The sequence below is a fragment of the Nipponia nippon genome, unplaced genomic scaffold (genome assembly GCF_047370975.1).
Source record: "Nipponia nippon isolate SJK-2023a ecotype South Korea unplaced genomic scaffold, ASM4737097v1 scaffold_69, whole genome shotgun sequence".
NCBI classification, from domain to species: Eukaryota; Metazoa; Chordata; class Aves; order Pelecaniformes; family Threskiornithidae; genus Nipponia; species Nipponia nippon.
In genome coordinates this window covers 64,270-75,380 of record NW_028262390.1, presented here as the reverse complement: position 1 = coordinate 75,380, position 11,111 = coordinate 64,270, and positions in this window count along the sequence as shown.

Below are 11,111 nucleotides of genomic sequence, written 5' to 3'. Positions count from 1 at the left end.
TCATTTGAAAAGGTCCTACAGCTGCCATGGTCTTCACCGGACTCTCATCTCCTGGTAGCCATAAGGTTACCGGGGTCATGGGCACAGATTGGGTTTTCCCTAGGGCATTTAATACTATCAGGTGCTTCGAAGGGGTTGAAATGCCGCACCGTTCTGCCTCGCTCTGTTTTATTGCTGTAATTTGGGCCCCTGTATCAATTAAAAAGGTCATGGGCCTCTTCCTCGGCCCTACTGCGACGGTAATGAGGAGGTCCCCTTTATTGTTGCAGGTGAGTTGTCTAATGAACATCCACCCTCCGCCTCCCCCCTCACCCTGACAGGGCGGAGGTTTTAGTTTCCCGCCGCTCTTTTTGTCCTTCTTAAACCCTTCCTCCCTGTCCAACGCTGGCACAGAAGGTGGGTTCAGTTTGGGAGGGGGTCCTTGCCCAGACCACCTCCGCACCAGGAGCTTTAACTTTTTGGTTGGGAGCCCGTCCATTAGGTCTCGGGGCACACCCTTTTGCAGTCCCTTCTGCCACAATTCTTGTCGGAGGAGGGGTTTTTCCCTTTTTGTTAGGTCAGGGCTTCCCCCTGAAGGAGCCAGCAGTTTGTTTGCCGGCTCCGCTGTCCGCACAGCCCTCGTTTCCACTTTATTGTAAGTTCTGCCTACTGGCCCATATTTTCTCCCATAGTGTATCAGTTCCTGGGCTATCTCCCCCCAGGTCCACACCTTTCTCCCCCACTGCCACTGTTCGGGGGTTACCGTTCCCTCCAGGGCAGCTGCGATTCGCTCCTCCCAAGGCACATTTTGGATTCTCCCCTGTAACTGGATCCCGATAGGTTTTAGCGAGTCAGGGAGTCCTCTTATTAGTGGTGTCAGCCGCTCGGGGTCTACAGGTAGCAACATTGGAGAGCTTAGATTTGGTTTCAGCTCCTGGTCGTACATCATTTGTAGGCAACCCGCCTTTTGTACGTTTTCTAGTAGTTGCTCGACCGAGCCAGTTATAGCTAGGGGATCCCCCCTCTCCAACGGGTTCAGCCCCCCCGCCCAATATGCAGCCCTCTGGGTCAGAGACCATGGGGCTCGGCGATCGCCCGTTGTGAGAAAGACGCCGGGGCCCCAATACCCCTCTGCTTCCTTTTCCGATAGCATGATCCCGTCCCCCCCGACAGGGATACCCTCCACACGTATTCGGTTTCGGACTCCCTTGCTGTTCTAGCAAAGTCCTTTCGGAGCTTAGCCAATTCGGTGGTGGTAAAAGGGATTTCTTTCGTTACAACTTGGAGACGGCTGTCACTATCGTCCTCGTATATGTATTCTGTCTTTACCAGCGGGCACATATGGGGGCGGTTATCCACAGTCTCCCTTAATCGCTTTAGATCTTTCTGGGGGTAAATTTGGCGTACCCCTTTCTCTTCCAGCATCACCTCCGCCTCAGCGGGGGTGTCTGCCTCCCTCAGGAGCTGAACCCTCAGCTCCTCCTTCAGAATCATATTCTGGCGTTTCTCCTCCTCTAGCGCCCGCTTGGTCTCTAGTAGTTGCTCTCGCAGCGGTGTTATTGCTGCTTGCAACGAAGCGGCCAGAGCCTCCGATGGACAGGACGCTCATTTCTTATTCTCCACCGCCGCTGCCAGACACGCTCCTAACACAGCACATACGATGGCTTTCCCTTTCCCTTTCTTTACTCTAGCTTCTCTATGTAAGACCGCTATTCGGTCCATAACACTTTGCAGTTGGAACCAGTGGTCCCGAGCCCGATCTTGTCCTGGGGGTGAGGGGTGAGAGCGGTACGTTTCTAAAAACTCATATAATCTCTCCGTCTCTTCACAAAAATCGCCTGCCTTTTGGGTGGCCATGTCCTACAAAGGGGAATTCATCCCGGAAGGGTCAAACCTGAAAAAGACCAAGTTTCCCCTATACGCTCCCAGGAGGCCAATCCGCACACTATTACGAGACAAAGACAAGCCTACAAAGGGGATATCGTCCTGAGGGGGTCACACCATAAAATTCAAGCTTCCCCTATACTCCCCCAAGAGGCCAGACCATCAGCTACTATGAGACAGAGAAGAGCCTACAAAGGGGATATCATCCTGAGGGAGTCACAACATAAAATTCAAGTTTCCCCTATCCTCCCTCAGGAGCTCAAATCACAAAGTAGTACGCGCGCTTCAGTGCAAAGGTCTCAACACCCACTCCTTCCTTACGCTTCGTTCGTCTCCGGCTGCTTCCCTTGCGGGAGAGCAGAACCGCGGATCAGAACTGTGCACTCGCTTCGTACTTATTTGTACGTCTCGTTCACACACAATCGCTCAGCACACCATAAGGTTGTATGACACTCTCATCTCAAGGGATCCTGTCCGTGACACCAATTAAATGTCCCGATCCAATGTCGGGGGAGGTTTTGATACGATCCCAAGGACGAGATTAAGACACTGGAATCGGTCAGATGTCATACAACCTTTCACTTTTATTTGAGGGGAGAAGAGAACGGAGGGAGGAGGGAGGGCAAGGGAGGAGGGGAAAAGAATAGGGGAGAGAGAAAGAGAAAGAGAAAGAAAGAAAAGGAGGAGTTTATCGCCACCACCTCCAGACCTGACGATCTTCTGCTGGGTCTCCGGTGGCCTCGGGCGTCGTCGAGGACCGAAGTGGGGGGGGGGAGGCTTGAGGGTGCAGGAACAGAAGGAGTGGTCTCTCATGCGCCGCCGCTGCTGCCCCGCCCGAGGGGCACGTGTGCTCCTTATATAGGGGCTCACGCATGCGCGGATCACAAATGCGTACGTGCAGCTCACCACGGATGTGCTGTCCCCGCCTCTGCTCTTTTCGCGCCTTTTTGTCCCCGCCTCGTCTCTTTTCGCGCCTTTAGTCTGTGCGCAGGCGTACGAGGTTGTTTTTCTTAAAGCTGTGGAGAAGGTGGTCATTTCGAAGCGCGACGCTGGATGGCGCTACGGCGGCAATGTCGAGACAAAAACCACGTTTCTCTATCGGTCCTTTACAATTGGGTTCCACTGGACCAAATGCTCTGGGTTTAAAAACTCTCTTCTTGGTGTCCACTGTCAGGGCAGATGGTCTGTGAGCTCCCCATTATCTCCTTAGGTTTCTTCATGTATGACAGGAGTGATGGCATATACCAGACTCCCTGGAAATGAATTTGGAGGGGTGAGGAGAGGAGAGGATGGGGACTCACCACGTGCCCTGGGGTTGGAATGAATGGAGGCTCAGAAGGTGAAACACCCTCTGTGGTGAAGTCCCCCAAAACCAAAACACTAAATTGAGGTAGGCACAAACAAGGACTCTGCCATGGGAGTCAGTGGGAACCCAGGAGGCAGAGGAAAGGGAGACAGGATAAGGGGTAATGGTTTTAAAGTAAAGGAGGGTAGATTTAGACTGAACAAAGGAAAAAAAAAATCACGATGAGGGTGGTGAAACACTGAAATGGGTTGCCCAGAGTGGTGGTAGATGCTCCATCCTTGGAAACATTCAAGGACAGGCAGGATGGGGCTGTGAGCAACTTGATCTAGTTGAAGATGTCCCTGCTCATTGCAGAGGGGTTGGGCTAGATGACCACTAAAGGTCATGAATACTATGAATACTATGACCAAGACTAGAGGGGTCCCTGCCTCGAGCCAGGTGGAGGAAAGGGACAACCGGATTTACTTGACTGTGTGGATTCAATGGCCTTGCACAGCAGAATCATAGAATCATAGAATCTTGGACTCGTCAAGGTTGGAAAAGACCCTTAAGATCATCGAGTCCAACCGTTAACCTAACACTGCCAAGTCCATCTATACCATGTCCTCGAGCACCACATCTATCTGTTCTTTAAATACCTCTAGGGATGGAGACTCAACCACTTCCCTGGGTAGCCTGTTCCAATGCCTGACCACCCTCTCGGTGAAGAAGTTTTTCCTAATATCTAACCTAAAGCTCCCCTGGCGCAGCTTGAGGCCGTTTCCTCTCGTCCTATCACTCGTTACTAGGGAGAAGAGACCGACCCCCACCTCGCTACAACCTCCTTTCAGGTAGTTGTAGAGAGCAATAAGGTCTCCCCTCAGCCTCCTCTTCTCCAGACTAAACAACCCCAGCTCCCTCAGCCGCTCCTCGTAAGACTTCTCTAAGTCTCCTCGTAAGACTGCTCTAGACACTTCACCAACTTCGTTGCCCTCCTCTGGACACGCTCCAGCACCTCGATGTCCTTCTTGTAGCGAGGGGCCCAAAAGTGAACACAGTACTCGAGGTGTGGCCTCACCAATGCCGAGTACAGGGGCACTGTCACCTCCCTGGTCCTGCTGGTCACACTATTCCTGATACAAGCCAGGATGCCATTGGCCCTCTTGGCCACCTGCACACACGGCTGGCTCATGTTCAAGCAGCTGTCAACCAACACCCCCAGGTCCTTTTCTGCCACACAGCTCTCCAGCCACTCCTCCCCCAGCCTGTAGCGTTGCATGGGGTTGTTGTGACCGAAGTGCAGGACTTGGCACTTAGCCATGTTGAACCTCATACAGTTGGCCCCGGCCCAGCAGTCCAGCCTGTCCAGGTCCCTCTGTAGGGCCTTCCTACCCTCCAGCAGATCGACACTTCCACCCAACTTGGTGTCATCTGCAAACGTACTGAGGGTGCACTCGATCCCCTCATCCAGCTCATCAGTGAAGATATTGAACAGGACGAGCCCCAGTACTGAGCCCTGGGGAACACCACTCGTGACTGGCCACCAGGTGGATTTGGCTCCATTTACCACCACTCTCTGGGCTCGGCCGTCCAGCCAGTTTTTAACCCAGCGTAGAGTGCACCCATCCAAGCCGTGTGCACCCAGCTTCTCCAGAATGCTGCGGGAGACAGTGACCCGCAGGAGTATAAGGTTCTAGTGGACATCGGTACACAGTGTACCCTAATGCCATCAAGCTATAAAGGGGCAGAACCCATCTGGATTTCTGGAGTGACAGGGGGATGACCATGGGACTGTAGGAAAGGAGTGCAGGTGCCTATTTGTAACAGACACCATGACTAAAGCAAGGGGAATCCCTCTGCCAAGGCAATTCTGTGGACCTTTTCTTCTGTGAAATCCCCCACATCCTCAAGCTCTCCTGCTCAGATGCCGACCTCAGGGAAGCTGGGGTCCTTGTGGTCAGTGTCTGTTTAGCCTTTGGGTGTTTTGTTTTCCTTGTGGTGTCCTATGTGCAGATCTTCAGGGCTGTGCTGAGGATCCCCTCTGAGCAGGGTCAGCACAAAGCCTTTTCCACGTGCCTCCCTCACCTGGCTGTAGTCTCCCTGTTTATCAGCACCTCATTTTTTGCCTACCTGAAGCCCCCTGCCACCTCCTCCCCATTCCTGGATGTGGTGGTGGCAGTGCTGTACACTGTGGTGCCTCCAGCAGTGAACCCCCTCATCTACAGCATGAGGAACCAGGGGAGACCTTATTGCTCTCCACAACTACCTGAAAGGAGGTTTTAGTGAGGTGGGGGACAGTCTCTTCTCCAGGTAACAAGTGATAAGAGAAGAGGAAATTGGTTCGAGTTGTGCCAGGGGAGATTTAGATTAGGTATTAGGAAAAAATATCTTCCCAGAGAGAGTGGGTAGGCATTGGAACAGACTGCCCAGGGAAGTGGTACAATCACATTTCCCTGGAAGTATTCAAAAAACATGTGGATGTGGTGCTTAGGGACATGGCTTAGAGGTGGACCAGGCAGTGAGGTTAAGAGGTTGGACTCGATGATCTCAGAGGTCCTTTCCAACCTGAACGATTCTATGATTCTATGAAAAAGGATCTTCTGAGGGCAGTGCCTGAAGGCTTAGGTCTTCTTTCAAAGTGGCTCTAGAGAACATGCCCAGAGAAGTGCCCAGGAGAGGAAAACCCTTGTGAACAGCTCAAGTGTGTGAGTGTGCAGCTTTGGGGCATACAGCAGTGTCATGGACGCTCATGGGAGACTTCAGTCCTTGGCACCCAAGAATGTCTCCTCGCACAGCCAGGCCTCCTGGGAGAGATGTGAAGGACCAGCAGAGCAGGCTCCTATGAAAGATGCTGCAGTGGAATAAGAGCTGAGGTGGGGAAGGACAGCTCCCATGGCTTTTGTGGTTGCTGGAGATACAGTGTCCTGAGGAGAGACTGACAGGGGAGATGAGAAGTGGGGGATGCCTTGTGTGATGTCAGGGCAGCTCAGATATATGGAGGTTCTCTATGGGACATGTTACAGGTTAGACAGCAGCTTTTGTGTTGGACAGCTTCTAACTGAACCACCCAGTGTGATGGTCTCCTGGACCTGATACTCCCAAAAGAGGAAGGGCTCATCAGGCATGTGAAGACCAGTGTCAGCTTTGGCTGTAGTGACCCAGAAACGGCTGTCTCCCAGATCCCCAGGGAAATGGGGAAGGAGAGAGCACAAACACCATACATCAGGGAGTGATAATGTGGTCTGTTGAGAGCAGTGGCAGGTGGGGTCCCATGTGAGGGCCCTGAGAGCAGCCATAGGCCTTCATGGCCCTGACCAGCCTCACAGGGAGCCTCCACCTGCATCTTTGTCCATGGACCCAGGAGACCGTTGAATCCAGGCCTGAGTTTCAGCCCCAGCTTGATCTATGCTGGAGGTGTACGGGTCTCCAGACACAGCCATAGATACAGCCATAGACAAAGCCTTGCCTGGCCATGGACCTTACTGATTCAGACTTGCAGACTCAGTTTCCAGCTTGATTCTCTATGAGATGTACAATGGAATGGCACCGTAGCCCTCCAAGCGCCAGACCCCAGCTGATTCACAGAGGCCTAAGGGCCTTTCTGCTGCCTTTCCTCCTGTCATTTGGTCAGATTTTGGGAGAAGAGAAATGAAAAGCAGGTGAGATTTCTGGGTTCCAATGTTTGAAATGGGGAGACAGAGTTTGAATGGGAAGCAGAGCCTTCCTATAGGAAATGATCTAAAGGCTATGCTAGTTCAAAAGTGTTATCTTCACCTCCTTTCTTGGAGGCTTTCAATCTTCAGCAGGAACCTGGAAGCTCTGAGATCCCTCCATCTCCCTCTCCTTTAGCAATGAAGTTGATAGTACCCAAGTCAGAGGCTTTCAATTCTGTTTCCAGCCTAAAGCACCCCATGCTCTGGGGATATGCCAGGACACTTGCCTAAGGAAGCCACTCCTCTGGACAAGAAGGTGGATGTTCCCAGGAATCTCAGGAGGCATGGCATACTGATGGGAGCTGTTCAGGGAGCTGGCCAAAGATCTCGTCTCCATTTCTGTAATGGTGGCCTAGATGCCAGCTTCATGTGTAAACTCTCTCTCTGGATGCGGACATTTACTGAGCAACCTGGGCTGACCTCAGAGCTGGCCCTGCTTGGAGCTGGGCATTGGAGTACAGACCACCTGAGCTCCCTTCCCCCCTGACCTGTCCTAGGAGCACATGATGTAGAGACCCTCGCCTCCAGCTTTATCTCTTCTTGTATGATGTGTGGATAGGCACAGGCTCCTGGAAGGGCTGGTGGGAAAAAGACTGCTGGGGGTGTCTAGTCCAGTCTCCAGGCTGGCTGTGACTTTGTGGAGCAAAGGAGAGCTCCAAAGGTGGAGATCACAGCAACACTCCTCCTAGTCCATGTTATCTTTCCTAAGGCTCAGCCTAAAGCTGCCAAGAGGCAGTTTGTGGCTGTTGCCTCTCTCATACCATCAGCCACTGCAGAAGAGAGCTTGGCTCCATCATCTCTCCAGGTAGGTTTAGGCTCTTACTAGGTTGCCCCATGCCTCCTTCAGCAGGCTAGAGAGGCCCAGTTCCCTCAGACTCTCCTCACAGCTTGTGCTTAGGCCCCTCACTCCAACACAGCAGACCTTCTCTGGACCCTCTCCAGTTTCTCCACTTGCCTTTCGAAATGTGAGGCCCGCTGGCTCGTATGGCTTCGGCATGGTTCCCAGGCCCTTCTCCTCAGGGCACTGCTCAGCTGGTATGGTCACTACCCATGCTGCTGCGTGGTGGCAGTGTGCAGCTTGTGGGCTGAGCTAAAAATAGGGTAAAAGGTGAAAGAAAAAAGATGAGAACAAACATAAACTAAACCCAACAGGCAAGGCAAAGGCAATCACTTACCACCTCCCACAAGCAGACTGATGCTCAGCCAGTCTCCCAGCAACCGTCACTTTGAATGACTGAAACCTCCACCTCCTTCTTCCTCTGCCCCAGCTTGTATTTCTGAGCATGACATCATATTGTATGGAATATCCCTCTGGTCAGTTGGGGTCAGCTGTGTCCCTTGTCCCCCCCCGCCAACCTCTTGTCCACCCCAAGCCTACTCGCTTGCAGGGAGCAGAGTGGGAAAGAGAGAAGGCCTTGACGCTGTGCAAGCACTGCTTAGCAATAGCCAAAACACTGGTGTGTCATCAACACTGTTTCAGGCGCAAATGCAAAACAGCGCCATAGGGGCTGCTACGAGTGAAGTCAACTCCATCCCAGCCAGACCCAGTACACTTGAACTGGGGGCCCAGAAAGGGACACAGGAGTGCACAGCTCGTCTGACAAGTGACGAGCAGGTGGAGACAGTCACTTCCCTCGCTCTTTTGGCGAGGCTCCTCTTTAAACACTCCAGGACACTGCTGGCCTTCTTTGCTACTAGGTCACACTGGCTCATGTAGATCACTGCCAGATCATGTTTTGCCTTCAGTTCCCCAACACCACCAGGGCTGTTTCCACAGAGCTGCTCTCCAGCCAGGCAATCCTCTTCCCCTGCCACTGCAAGGTGTTCGTCTATCCCAGATGCAAGGCTTGGCCTTTGTCCTTCTTCTATTTCATGAAGTTCCTGACAGGACCGGCCTTCTGCCTGTCAGCTTGTGACGGGTGCAATTCCACCGGACACCTTAAGTAAACTAGAACAATTGTAGATGCCCCACTCCAGGAAAGAGTTACACCAGCCTATGGGTACTTTAGAGTACTGGAGGAAACCTGTACCTGCATTTTCTAGCATTGCTCACCCACTGTACTCACTTTTACGAAAGGGAAAACCGTGGAAATGGAACCCAGAACATGAAGAGGCAGTCAAAACTCTAACAGAGGAATTAAAGACAGATCAGGCACTGGGACCAGTACACCCCCACGACCCTGCACAATGGGGTTTTGCAGCACATGGTCCTTATTGCAATCTATCACATACCAGGCCAAGCAGGCCACAAAGACCTTTAATGTCTAACTCAACTGCATGTAAAGAGCCAGAACAGAGATATTCTGAGTGGGAAAAGGGACTTTTGTCTTTAGTCTGAGCAGTTAAACAAATTGAGCCACTAAGGGGTAACCCATCAGGAAAAACCCCACCGAGACTTGTGCTGTTTTCCCTTTCTAGAAACGATACCAGGCATGACACCAGCACACCTCCCCTTGGAGATAGGGTAACCATCAAAGGATTGCTTATTGCTCTCTCTGGAGCAATCATCGTCAGCATGGACCGAATTTGGCTGATACGCCAACAAGCCCAATGAACGGGGTGGAGACCCTCACTTCTTCTATTGATGCTAATCAATATGGTAACTATAGTACACTCTGCACCATACACATTTCTCTGTTGTGGGTGCAATCTACTGTAGCAGCAATTACAAGAGAAGGTGAAGAGGGCACCTTGCCCACTGAAATTCCAAAGGTAATTTGGGATCATGTGACTCAACGTGAAAGGGAATTCCAATCCTGGTGGCATCCAGTCAATTTTACCTAGAAACCTACCAACAGTAAAGCCACAGCTCTTATTCTAGCAATACGCAGTGCTTTGGTCCACACCATATACCCAATCATTGCGCTAGGATTAAATCACAATTGAACCTCCTCTGTCCTCTGTTAGAACATAGAGTATGGGCCCACCAAAATGGGAACCAAGGGCAATCTATCGATGTTGATGCTTGTGTTCTATGGGAACAACAGGGATTTATTTGTGAAAGTAATACCATTAAGGCCCAAGACATTTGCCTTGACACTGAACAAAATCTTTGTCATTTTGCAATACCTCCTGATGAAACCCCTGGAACTGTACTTGCATACATCAGAAATGGATGTGTTTGTATGAGAACCCTTTGTGATTCTGTATTTATAGACAATACCACTGTAGATATATGCAATCACTCAAATATCTGTAATTTTGCCAAAATCATAGGATGTGACTTTAACTATTCAGCTCCTGTCACAACCCACCAATTGCGACTATCTAACTATACCTCATATCAAGTTTTACTGCCTACCCCCATTGGAATGACTCACATTGGTGAGAACACTCTTGCAACATGATGACCTGAGTCAATTGCTAAAACAAATTCGGAGCAACAGGCAAAAATCCCCTAATTATGGTCCATCACGATGCAGAGGAGATACACCATGTCCTGGAAAGAGTGAAGAAAGATGGAAAACATCACTGGTGGGAAACTCTTTTTGAACGGTCCCCAACAGCAACGGGAATTTTGAATTGGATGCTGCATCCAATTGTAGTTTTGTTGGGTTTAACCTTATTGTGTTTATTGCTTATAATCATTCTGTAGATCACAGTTTGGCAAAAAATGAAACAAATGACATCAATCCAGCAGGTAAAATATATACGATCAACTCATTCTGTCTGTAACCTGTATATAACCAACATTAATTAGAACACTTCAAATTCAGATAATTGGACTCTTAGAGCTGATCTATAACACGCCACATATTTATAACATAGAGGCAGGAGGGAACTGTACTACCACTCTATGAGTCGATAAAGTGGATTGAGTGTAGTCACGGGATGGAGTGCGACAGATGCACTTGACCCCTTGACCAGACTGGCGGTGGTCTGGTGCAGGCTCCGGAGGAGGAAAAGACCTGAGCCGTAGACAGGCCGTGAACTCCTCTAGCTTCAATCTGCTCTCTGAAAACCCACAAAGGAGCAGAGTGACAGCGAGCATTGATGCACATGAGCTTGGAACACCAGTCGTGCGATTAACACATGGATAACAATGGGTGGCTTTTCCAAGACTCATTTATCGAGGAACAGAGAAAGTTGTGGGTACAAGGAGTCTCCTGCACACCTTCTCTAGGGCATGTAATCTGACTACAAACCAATCACTTTATCCCATAGATAATGACAGCCCAAGTGAGCCTTCTTTGAGCTCTCCCTGCAACTCACTTTTCCTTTGTATGATTCTTCCATGTAGAAATGAATAG